Raw genomic sequence first — 13,275 nt, forward strand, 5'->3', positions numbered from 1 at the left:
AACTTTAGTCATTTGACTTTTGCAGTCAAGATGAAACGATCCAATCCAATCGAGAAGAAAGGAGAAGAAGAACGTAAGAGACAGAAACGTGATCTATCGCCTCGTACCATTGCTGAAGTCTTGGCACAAATTCATGCCAGTGATTTTGAAAAGGACACGAGTGAACCAGAATCCAAACCCAGAGAGTCTGCACCTAGTCCAAGTTCACCATCCTTAGTCAACCCTGAAAAGTACTATCACATTCGAGAGACGGAAAAGCGCACCTCTAGAAAATTTAGAACCACGGCTTACAAATACACGGTGAAGTTAAAAGATTTCAAGTCCGACGTACCGCTGGAGAAAGCAGAAGAGTTCATCACCGAGATGTGGGATTCTTTGCTCACCACACTCAAGCGACAATGTCAACCCAAAGAAGACGATCGCTTGAGACTTTCCATACAACACGACGGCTTGAAATCCCCTGTTTGGATCGAGTTTAGTAGCCCTGCAGAATTGACCCCTTCCAAAGTCATGGACAAGATTCAACACGTACAACAATCCAATGACAAGTCTGACATCACCGATGGAAAAGCCACACTGGACATGACCACGTCTCTCCTCCTCAAGGGAGTGGACAACGCAAAAAGGTGTTATTGGTGAACGGCCTTCGCAACATTAAGCGTAGCCTCATTCAAATTCACAACTCTCAAGACCACATGTGTTTAGCCAGGGCTATCGTGGTAGGACGAACCTATGCCAACAAGAACGACACGACAGAATGGAAAAGGGTCTGGGAGAACAATCGAAAATCGAACCGAGACAAACAACAAAATGAAGCAGAACTCCTGTTACAACAAGCCGGCCTGTCCACAGACACACCCTGTGGCATTCCTGAGATGCAAACATTGCGTGATATTTTAGCTCCACGCTACACATTGAAAGTGTACCCTCAAGAAGTGCGCGGACCTCTGTTCTTTCGAGGCCAAGACTTTAAAGATGGAAAATACATTCATCTCTATCATCACGATGAACATTTCGATACCATTACCAGTATCACCGGATTCCTGGGATACAGTTATTACTGTGAGAAATGTGACTATGGCTATAACAATCGAGAGCAACACAAGCATTGTGGATCGAAATGCTCAGGATGTTTGGTCTCTCAACCCTGTCTGGACGAAGGACCCTGTCTGGACGAAGGACAAGAACGAGTGCATTGTCCTGCTTGTCTGAGCACTTTTGTCAGCCCTAGCTGTTATCAACAATATCTCAAGACACACGGTTCACAGCAGAAATGTGCTTGTCAACTCTTGAGATTGTGCCCTACCTGTGGACAAGGCATACTTGCCAATAATGCCAAGCCACACGTATGTCCAGGAAAGAAAAAATGTCACATTTGTCATCGAATCGTGGATTTGGAACATCAATGCTACATGCAAAAATACCAACCCCAACCAGAGAAAGAGGATGGTCACAAGAAGAAGAAAGGCAATTTCATCTTTTTCGATTTCGAATGCATGCAAGACACCGGTATTCGCATTCCTAATTTCTGCGTAGCTCATCGAGCGAGCGAGAAGTGCATTCAAGAACCTATCTTCAGTCATTGCCCTCACTGCAGCAAGTTCCTGGAGGACGTGAAAAAATCTTTCGGGGACCGAACACGCTAGCCGATTTTGCCCGATGGGTCTTAGACCCCATCGACAAGACATGGAGCCAAGAGGACATCAAACGTTACGGAGATTGTCATCGTCATGCCACGGTGATGGCTTACAATTTCTCCGGATACGATGGACAGTTTCTTTTGAGGTACTATACGGAACATGGTACCGAGCGTCCTAAAGTCACTTTGAACGGAGCCAAACTCATTTTCATGCCAGTGGGACAAGTACAGTTTAAAGATTCAATGAGTTACTTGGCCATGCCTTTGAGTCGAATGCCTGAAACGTTTGGAATGACAGAAATGGCTAAAGGGTATTTTCCTCACTTTTTCAATACCGAAGCCAATCAACATGCTGTTCTACCCCATTTGCCTGAGGCTAAAGACTACGACCCCGACAACATGCGTACCGAACAACGAGAAGCTTTCTACGCCTGGTACCAGGTCCATGCCTCCGACCCTTTCGACTTTCAGGAAGAAATGCTAAAGTATTGTCGTTCCGACGTGGACATTTTACGACGTTGCTGTGGAAAATTTCGAGAACTGTTCATGGAACACGGAGGGCTCGATCCTTTGAAAGAAGCTTGCACCATTGCCAAAGCGTGTTACTTAGTGTACCGACAACGATTCATACCTGAAAATACCCTGGCTGTCATCAGTCCTCAATCGACCAACTATGTCAAACTTTAATACTCGGTCAAAGCCCTACGCTGGTTACATTACTTGTGTGACAAGGAAGACAAATGGATTCAGCATGCCCGCAACGGAGGGGGCGAAAAGACCATCGGAACGTATTCGATTGATGGTTGGGACTTCGAAAATCCCAAGATCGTGTACTAGTTTAACGGTTGCTTATTTCACGGATGTCCCGTCTGTTACCACGAACCATGGAATACTTGTACCAGGCCACTTGTCAGCGATGCCTAAAGTTAGAACAGCAAGGATATCAAGTGGTGGAAATGTGGGAACACGAATACGATCACCGTTTGAAAATCGATCCCGAGTTTAAACGCCTCGTGGAAAGTTACCAGTTCATGGACCCCCTGAACCCGAGGGATAGTTTGTACGGAGGAAGAACCAATGCCACCTGTTTGCTATACCAAGTCGACGAAGAGAAAGGAGAAGAAATCAAATACTTGGACGTGTGTTCGCTATATCCCTACGTGTGCAAATATTGTCGCTTTCCTGCAGTGCACCCGCAATTGTTAACGGAACACATCGACCTGGAAAACATTCGACACTACGAAGGTTTGATCAAGTGCAAAGTTTTGCCTCCCACGGACTTGTACCATCCCGTGTTACCTCACCATTGTTAAGACAAACCGATGTTTCCTTTGTGCCGTACTTGTGCCGAAACGCACAACCAAGACCAGCCTTGTCTGCACACCCAGGAAGAACGGGCCTTGACGGGGACGTGGGTGAGCGTAGAATTGTTCAAAGCTCTGGACATGGGATACCAACTGTTAGAAGTGTACGAAATTTACCAATTTCCCAAGACACAACAATATCACAAGGGTGACCCCAGTCAGAAAGGCATTTTCGCAGACTACGTGGATGCCTTTTTGAAACTGAAGCAAGAAGCCATTGGCTATCCTTCCTGGTGTCACATCCCGAAGACCAAAAAGCATTCAAAGAGAAATACCGGGCACAAGAAGGCATTGCTTTAGACCACATCGAGAAAAACAAAGGCAGGCGATCGTTTGCCAAAGTGATGTTAAATTGCTTGTGGGGTAAAATGGCACAACGACCGTGTTTACCCAAGACGGAGTATTTGACAGAACCTTTCCCCTACTTCCAAATGATTCACGACAAAACCAAATACATGAAACACGTGGACGTCGTACGCGAGGATTTGATCTTAGTGAATTACGAAGAAGATCTGGACTTTGTAGAAGCCGACGAATTTGGAAATGTCATCATTGCGGCTTACGTGACAACTCATGCTCGCTTAAAACTGGACGAAGCTTTATAACTGTTAGGGGAACGTGTCCTGTGCTTTGACACGGACAGTTGCATCTACATCGATCACCCGAGTCAACATCACTCTGACATCGAAGGAGACCATTTAGGAGCCTGGACAGACGAGCACCCCGACGACGAAATTTTAAGTTTCGCAAGTGGCGGTCCTAAAAATTACGGTTACGAATACCGGGACAAACAAAGAGAAGTGCACACGGAGTGTAAAGTGAAAGGATTGACTCTGAATTATCGTACCAGTCGAGTGGTGAACTTTGGCGTATTGAAAGAAGCCTTGCAGTCTGGAGAAGATGAAAACTTTAAAGTGACCACCTACCAGCCAAACAAGATTGTACGTTTACCCACTCACCACATCGTCAGGCGACCCTTGGAAAAAGTCTATCAAATCGTGTACTAGAAGCGAGTGCGACTTCCCAATCACTTCACTTTACCGTATGGACACGTTGGTATAAAACATTGGTTGTAAGAGGATAGCCACTCACCAGAAGAATGACTTCGCCACAGCAAGAATCGAGTGAGAAACCCAATGAGAACTCCAAGTTCAAACCCTACCATTTTCCGGTCTTCTTGCCTGAATATTGTGATTGTGACCGTCGATTGGAAACGTTTTAAAAATGGCCTACGGATAGGGAAGGATTACCTACTTCGAATGTTTTAGCTAGAACAGGATTTGTCTACTTGGGACCTGAGACTGGATTGGGATACGAAGTACAGTGTTTCAGTTATGGCCTGAAGTTACGAATGTATCTATGTATCTATAAAGATTCAGCTATTCTGGAACATACTCGATGGTCTCCGCACTGTCCTTACCTTTCTATGACCTTTCCACCCATTACACTACGGTACAATTATGACGGCACCTTAGAGACGGTACCTTCCAAAACAAGACATGAAAAAGGAACGATGTACAAGCTTGAGACTTCATTGCGACTAGTATAAAAAGGATCCATAGGCAAGAGAGATAGTTCATTGTGACTACCAAGACCAAACGAACAAGATGAATCCTTTGAAAGAGACATCGTTCCAGTTTGGGGATTGTAAAAAAGTTTTACCTTCCCCTAGTGTGACTAATATTGGATGGATAAGACCCATGCATTGTGACGGAAAATGTTTGGAAGGAAACTGCACGTGTCCATGCGGTTACCATTGTAATGGCGTAACTGAGTTTGCAGACGAGTGCGATTGTGAGCCTTGCAATGTGAGCGATGCAGTACGGTGTAACCTTAGCGATGCCGTAAAGCATCATGGGAACTTTGTTCTCACTACCCCTATCACGGAAAGTGATGATGTGCGTGTCAAACCTGAGGGATGCGAAAGCGATGCCACTCGTCCTCTTGGACACTTTACTGGGTTTCATTTTAAATGTGGATGTCAACCTTCACGTCTACCACCCTACGGATGTCATCCAGCCCTGAGCAAGCTCCTGTCCATGTCACCCTACCCTCATCGAGATCCTGTGAAAGACGAATATTCGTTTCCTGTGCGTTTGTCTGAATATTGCGGCGACTTTGAAAATCGTCTTTAATCGTTCAAAGGAAAATGGCCTAAGTATCTGGGAGGACCGACCCCCGAAGAATTAACCAGAGCCGGATTTTTCTACTTGGGTGAAGGGGATAAAGGCAGGTGCTTCAGTTGCGGTGTGTCACTTCACCACTGGGAACCACAATTTTCGGGATACCTGGAACATGCTCGTTGGTCACCGAATTGTCATTACTTACCCTTAGTGGGACCGAGACATTGAAGTAACTTACCATGTCGTTGAAGAAACCAGATTGGCTAGGAGTCAAATGTTGGACATCACCGAGACCAGTATTTAAACTTCATTTCAAAAATCATATCGAATCATTACCTAAAGAACTGCAAGAGAAGATCTACAAGGAAGTTTGGCAGGGACTTGCCAGAGTGAAATCTCAATGGGTAACTGTAGAACTTTTGTGCCGAGAAATTCACAAGAGGAAAGTAAAAAAAGTCAACCAATGTGTTAGATTTCTCTGGATCAAGGGTGCGTTCATCCTATTATACTGCTTTAGACCGTTTACATCACAAGATTTCAGTGACATTCTTGGACGTTACCCTGAGTGGCAGTGGTCAGAAATTACTTACTATGTGGATTACTTTTGCTCTAGGAGAAGATTGTAAATTGTACTGACTGACCTATTCATGGATACTTTACAAGAGAACATTCGTGCTTTGCCTGTGGAATTGAGAGAACACATTTACCGAGAAATGGTCAAAATACAAGTGAAACGTAAAGAACAGTTGAAAGTGTTCCATGGTTTTAAAAAGGATTGGTTTGCTATTGATGATTCTATGTACTACATTGTAAACTTACTGCATCGAATTCCAGAGGAAGAGTTAAAGACTTACCAACATCTTTTACAGAATATCAACTTAGTGAAAGAGGAAACTTCTGAACGAATTGTAATGTGTAAATTAGTGACTAAACTATTTAAATTCGACACTGAAGTAAAACCATGTCTGTGTAAACGGTACATTTCTTGTGTCAGACAAAAGAGGATTTAGTATGACCTATTCATGGATACTTTACAAGAGAACATTCGTGGTTTGCCTGTGGAGTTGAGAGAACACATTTACCGAGAACTGGTCAAAATACAAGTGAAACGTAAAGAACAATTGCATCCGTTACGTCACCGGTGTTAGAACCACTGGTACCTGAATGGTATAAGAGAACTGATTCGTCAGAAATTGTTCCAGTGGTCAGACCTTGTTCAATACTTCCAGGTCGCAAATGATCGACATGTTCATAATTTTGGTTACTTCGAGATACGCCTAGAGCAACGAATTGAGGAAGAAGAGTTAAAGGATTAACAACATATTTACGTGGAATCTACTTAGTGGAAGAGGAAACTTCTAATTGAGCTCTGAAGTGTAGGTTGCAGTTTGGAGCATTTAAATTTCCAACTGGAGAACGAAGATCTCTGAGTAGAAAGTACGTGTATTGCTTCCGAGAAAAAGAGAGTATAAAAACAGGCTGCCATGCCAAGGCTTTTATCACATGTGATTGAACAGATTCCGTGGAAGGAACTAAATGACCATATTCAAACCGTGGATCATTACCATCAATTATTACAAGAACTGTTTCCGTTCAATTTGGGTCGACAAGTGCTGTGTGTCTTAGTGACTTGTTTTCTGGGATTTCTTTTACCAGCCGATTCCTTGTGGACTCTTTACGAACAGTACTTACCACCCAAATGACCTTAAATGGTCACGACAGACTCATTTTACTCAAAGCTTTGCGTTTTCATCTGGATACTTCTCGACCTCTACGGAAAAAAAAGATTCGTCAACTTTTAGCTACCGAAGACGTGTATGACGATGTGTGTGTAGCTTGTGACTTACACCCCCATTGGACAGATGTACGTGCCTGGAAAAAATGGGGTTTTGAGGCTTGGACCCAAGAAGCGGCCCAGTATGCTCGAGAGTTGTGATCCTTCCTTTCAACGTTCAAAGAAAAAAGTCACTTTTCAACCTGTGTTAGTGACAGTACCAGAAGAAGAACTCGTCACTCAGGACAGGACTGTCGTGGACATTCCTGAAAGACCCTTTCGGGAGGACACTTGTGTGACCTTACCCCCTGTTGAACTTGTCAGAACATTACCCAAAACACGTTGGACAGAAACTTGTTTCTATTCCACTTTGATCGTTTTCATGTGCCTTTTATCGCTGTACTTAAGCCTTTGGCTTTTATGCATTTTTGTCTTTCGTGTTCATGTTTAAAACCTCAATAAACGTGTCCTGAAAAAAGCATAAAAACTCTTGTCTTGTCTATTTTCGTGTCACAAGTGACATTCCTGACACTATGTCTACCTCTGTTGTCTCTGCTCCCTCTTCCTCTACTTTCAAAGTCATCGACGAACACTTAGATCGTACCAGTTGGGAGGCTTTGCATCTTCGCCATCCCTTTAACATGCTCATTGCTGGACCTAGCGGTTCAGGCAAAACCGAATTCGTCAAACGTTTGATCGAACATAAACATCATTTGATCGATCGACCACCTCAGCGGATCGTGTGGTGTTACAAAGAGTGGCAATCGGCGTACAGCCTCTTGCGAGAACGTCAAGGCGATTCCATCGTGTTTGTGGAAGGCATTTCTAACGAAGACGACGGAATCGCGTCTGACTCCCGTCAAACCCATTTGGTCATTTTCGACGACATCTTAGGAGAAGACGAAGAAGAAATTAAACTTTGGTTTACGCGCAAAGGGCATCATCGTAATGCCAGTGTCATTTACATCACTCAAAATTTGTTTTAACAAAGTAAAGCCCATCGCCCCATCAGTCTCAATGCGCATTACGTGGTCTTGTTTAAAAGCCCTCGAGATAAATCGCAAGTGCAGGTCTTAGCCAAACAGTTAGGAACGCCTTGGCTGACTCAGGCGTACGACGATGCCACTCAAACTCCACACGCCTATTTACTCGTCGATTTGAAAGCTACGACCCCTGATGATTTGCGATTTCGTACCCAATTGTTTCACCACTGGTGTCAAGACGGAGGGCTTGTCCTGTACATGTCTCCGTCATCGACGTAACCCCACAAAAAATCTATAAAAACCTAGGACACTTTTCGTCTGTCTCACAAACTGTCAACATGACGTCCCTTCAGTCTCATCTTCCCGTTAAATTGATTCGTACCTTGTATGGCACCAGTCGCGAAAAAAATCCACAAATACGGGCTCGTGTCTTAGAAGCTAGTCTCAGAGAAGTCTTACGATGGTTCACGGTGACAGCACGTCAATTACTACAAGGCATCATTCAGATTCCTCATCAAACCAAACACTTTTTTGATCGAAACAAAGTCGCTTTGACCCAACTGGCCGATCCCCACATCGACACTCAAACCAAAACACAAATCATTTTGAAACCTGGAGGGAGCGATAATCTAGGAGGTGTCATCATTCGCTCTCTCTTAAGATGGGATCCTAATGCTCCCAAAGTTCTCCCCAAGAAAAAAGCCAAACGAAGATCCAAGGAGAAAAAGAGCCACGGTGTCAAGACCAGGTCCCCAAGGAGACCCGTGTCTCCAAGAACTTCTCCAGTGGCGGGACCCTCTTCTTTCCGGTCACCACCCCGGAAAAAGAAAAGCCCGCAGAAAAAGAAACAGAGAAAAAGTCCCCGGAAAAAGAAAAGCCCACAGAAAACTAGTCGCAAGAGAGGCACTTCGGCCAGGACACAACCTTACACTCGCAAACCACGACCTGCAAGGACGGTGACCGGGTCTCCGGTAGCCTCAGGTTTATTCACTTCTCCGTTGATGACACCAAGAACTGAGAAGTACTTGGAGACGTTGATAACACCAAGAACTTCTCCGTTGATGACACCAAGAACTTCTCCAGTGGCAGGACCCTCCTCTTTAGCGGTAGTGGCCGCTGCTTACAAAGTACCTTCTCCCAAAATCAAAGTCCAAGAGAGATCGGGCATGTTACAGAGTTTACTGGATTTGTCCATTTGATCCAGAATCAAACACAAAATGTGTTCTCTGTGCTACGTTTCACTGTCGGACTCTAGTCCAACATACCTATCCAACCTCACCCATGTGTACACACCAGCAAGATACTTATGCTCCTCTTCTGACAATCGTATACTCATTATTCCCACTATGAAAACAAAGTCATATGGACAGCGTTCTTTTGCATACCAGGGCCCAGCAACGTGGATTGAATTGCCTACTGAACTTAGACACAAAGACACAGTGATCACATTCAAGAGGGCTCTCAAAACCAGGAATTGTGGGTTCTAGGCACGGATGTTATAATGGAACATGCAGTAAAGGATAGACAATGGTCGATTGTTATACTATATATCCTCGTGATACGATTTTTGTCCAAAAAAAAAAGAAATAGTCTATTAATTTACTGGTGGTTAGTATCAGATGGTTATTGGGGGAAAAAATAGTAATACTGATTTTTATTTTGGCATCAACGTGTGCTGTGACAGGCAGTGGTAAGAAGGTCGTTGTTCTGAACGCAGATGCATCGCTTCAAAGAAACGAGTGTAGGTACCTTGCCTAGGAACCATTTCTTGTGGTCATTGATTTAAGAATAAAGCTGCTAAATTATAATACCTAAAGAAGAAGAGGTGTTAACTGATATACATTGAGATAATATGACGTGTAGAGATGTGTAAGAAACGAAATATACATGACTCAGGCTTTTACAACGAGAAATATATGCACTGGTTCTGAGCACGGATGCAAAAATTGATACGGCACGGTATTGCTCAGGTGCATGAATCTTTGATGAAAGTGAAAGAACATGAAAAGCAGGAACAGTGTGAAGTTTGTTGATTTATACAGGACACAGATTTTCAAAAATACTATTAAATATGTTACCTAGAGCATGGTATTTCATATATAAAGTTGTTTTGGTTCCCAGCGGGGATGTTATCATTGATGAAGTAATTGTCCTTATTATACATGTTATCGGCACATATTTGGGAAAAAGACGTGAAGTTATATGTGGCAGTAAAGATCTTATTCATTTTGTCATTGGTTCTGAAAGATGTATGAGTATCGGAACTCTACTTTTTTGTAATTTTCTTTTTACCAGGAAATATTGGTTCTAGGCACGGATGTTATAAAGGAACGTGCAGTAAAGAATAGACTATAGTCGATTGATATACTATGTTTCCTCGTGATACGGTTTTTGTCTTTAAAAAAAAGGAATTTTTATTTTGGCATCAACTTGTGCTGTGACAGGCAGTGGTAAGACGGTCATGGTTCTGAGCGCAGATGCATCGCTTCAAAGAAACGAGTTTAGGTACCTTGGATAAGAAATTGGTCTTGTGAGCAACGATTCGAGAATATAGCTGCTAAACCGCAATACCTAAAGATGAAGAGATGTTAGATGATATACATGGAGATAATGTGACGTGTACTGTATATATGACTCAGGCTTTTACAAAGAGAAATATATAAATTGGTTCTGAGCACGGATGCAAAAATTAATACGTCACTTCTTAGCTCAGATGCCTGAATCTTTGATGTAAGTGAAACAACATGAAAAGTACGAACATTATGAAATTTGTTGATTTATACAGCACACAGAATTTCATATATGCTAACTATAGTAGGATAAAACATACATGAAGCTGTTTTGGTTCCGAGCTGTGATTTTATCATTCATGATGCGAATGTCCATATTCTACATGGAGATAAATTGACGTCTACAAAGGAGAAGGAAACCGAATATATATATATATATATATATATATATATATATATATATATATATATATATATATATATATATAAGTCATTTTCAAAGAGAAATATACAAGTTGGTTCTGTGCAAGTATGCTAAAATTGGAACGGTAGGTTGATGTGAAGGGAGCCCAACACATTTTACTTAGGCACATACAAACACAGATGTATAAGTTAGTTGTTTATACGGGTGCTAGAATTCATACGGTACTTCATAGCACATGTCCATAGATCTTCTAAGGAACACGAAACAATAGAATTCCATGATATTCGTTGATTTCTGTACATTTGCAGACTAGACTATAGTTATTATTGTGTTGTAGAGAAACACGAATCTAGAGGCTGGTTTACAGTACGGATGCAAATATTCGAGTGGTATTACATACCTCATTTTAGTCGGTGTTACATGACAGAAAAGCGCTTCTTGAAATTCCTAGATTGATCATGGAGACAGAATCTGAAAAAACTTAGGAATAATTTTGACTATTGCTAGAAAATGCCTTTAATTGTTTTGGTTCCTGGTGAGAATGTTATGATCGCTGATGTAAATGCTCGTATTCCACATATTATGGGTACAGGATTTAAAAAAAAAAAAAAAAAAAAAAACAGTCGTGAATTTGTATAGTGCTATAGGGATATGATACTTTGACATTTCTTCTGAGATCTGTATGGGAGGCTTATCAATTTTTTTTTAACATTCTGAAACCAGTGGGGTTAGTTCGAGGTGAGGATGGTGTAAGGAAGTCTGCAATACGATATATAAATTACGTCCATTGTGCTATGAGTTGTTTGTTCGTTGTCAGAGTTTACCCATATTAATCGAGGATTCCAAAAGGACCCTTAATTTCACCTGAATTTTGTGCAGGCACAATACGTAAGGTGCGGTAGCTCGTGCGCTTATTTAGTTCCTATCGCGGGTGTATCTAAATGAGAGAGAGAGAGAGAGAGAGAGAGAGAGAGAGAGAGAGAGAGAGACTGTTGATGCCATATTTAGAAGTAGAAATAAGTTTATACTTACTAATGGAACATTTAACATGAACAGTGATAGCTCCAGACTGAGGTTCAATATTTTGCAAACAAATTTCCTATGTAAACGTAAGAAATATATGTGATGATTTTGTCATGTTGAACTGAAATATCAAATGAGAGAGAGAGAGAGAGAGAGAGAGATGTTTTCATATGCCTTCGCTTTAGCCGTGAGAAAAAAAAGAAGAAAAATCACTTTATATTACATTACTCCGTGCACGAAGAAATATTGTAAATTCACTTTACTTGAAGAGACAGCTAACATATTTATTATCTCTTTTGTTGTTCTAGTTCTTCTTCTTCGTACAATTGCTAATAAAGGGAAATTACTCTTGAATTGGTTCCCAGCGTGGATGTTTGGCAGTGGTTCTAGCTGTGGACTTCCGGTTCTTCTCGCGGAAGTGCACTGCAAAACACTGTTGCGGGTTACAGCCTACAGGGGTTCGTTACAAGGAAAAGTTGGAGTACCGTCCATGAATCAAGGGATGCGGGTTCTAACCTGTTACAGTATATGTTATATTGTTATTGGTTAGAACCCGCATCCCTTGATTCATGGACGGATGCTCCAAATTTTCCTACATCCTAACAATCAGAAAAAATTATAGTACATGGTGTAGATTGTAGATGCCCTACAAATGTTTAATAACTAATATGTCTGAGTGACATAAAAAGTTTGGACACTTGTTAGATCATAAAAGGTTTCAATTTTGAAGCGGTGGATTGAAGGATCAAGTTAGATTACATAATAGTTTTTCAAAACGGGATACCAAGCCAAAATGGTTTCCTAGATAAGAGACAATATTGGTCGGCGGCACGATTTACCCAAATACACCCAAATACTGCCCAAATACACCCAAATACTGTCCAGAAACAAGCACGTGATACATTTACAACTAAAGAGATTTTAAATTCATTGCAAAGTTAAGTTCTGGATTACACCTTCGACATTTAGATACAATTAGCTATTGTGTGGTCAAATTTTGTCTTTTGGTAATTTGCTGTTTATTTCTCTTAGAAAAGATATATACTCTGATGATCAATATATATATATATATATATATATATATATATATATATATATATATATATATATATATATGTGTGTGTGTGTGAGTGGTCAGAGTCTGAATTTTTTTAGCAGAAATAAACATCAAGTAAATAAAAGAAAAAATTTGACCACACAAAGGCCAGTCCAGACACAGAAACTGTATAGCAGACAAAACATTATAGCATATACATAGCGAAAAATTTTAAGAAAAAACAACACAAAAATATCAGAGAGTTGGAACAGGAACACATAAGTCTTTGAATGTTTCGAACAAAGAGCCATGGGGTGGGGGACACACTCGAGGCCAATAGCTAATTATATCTTAAATGTTGAAGGTGTGTCCACAAATAAAAATTAACATTATTGTAGA

The 13,275-nt window shown here is 41.5% G+C and overlaps 1 protein-coding gene across 3 annotated transcripts in view; it reads left to right on the forward strand.

Annotated features, from left to right (window-relative positions):
• Positions 1–12,185: 12,185 nt before the first annotated feature.
• Positions 12,186–13,275, forward strand: part of LOC149784323 (mediator of RNA polymerase II transcription subunit 30-like) — a 78,494-nt gene continuing 77,404 nt past the window's right edge. The window contains exon 1 of one of the 3 annotated variants that reach the window (XM_089932356.1): positions 12,186–12,298. The gene's annotated coding sequence lies outside the window, so the exon portion shown is untranslated. The remainder of the gene's footprint in view (positions 12,299–13,275) is intronic. The other 2 variants (XM_089932354.1, XM_089932357.1) reach the window with 2 other exon arrangements.

This window comes from Sinohyriopsis cumingii, chromosome 14 (assembly GCF_028554795.1).
Source record: "Sinohyriopsis cumingii isolate HCF-2022 chromosome 14, ASM2855479v2, whole genome shotgun sequence".
Classification (NCBI taxonomy): Eukaryota; Metazoa; Mollusca; class Bivalvia; order Unionida; family Unionidae; genus Sinohyriopsis; species Sinohyriopsis cumingii.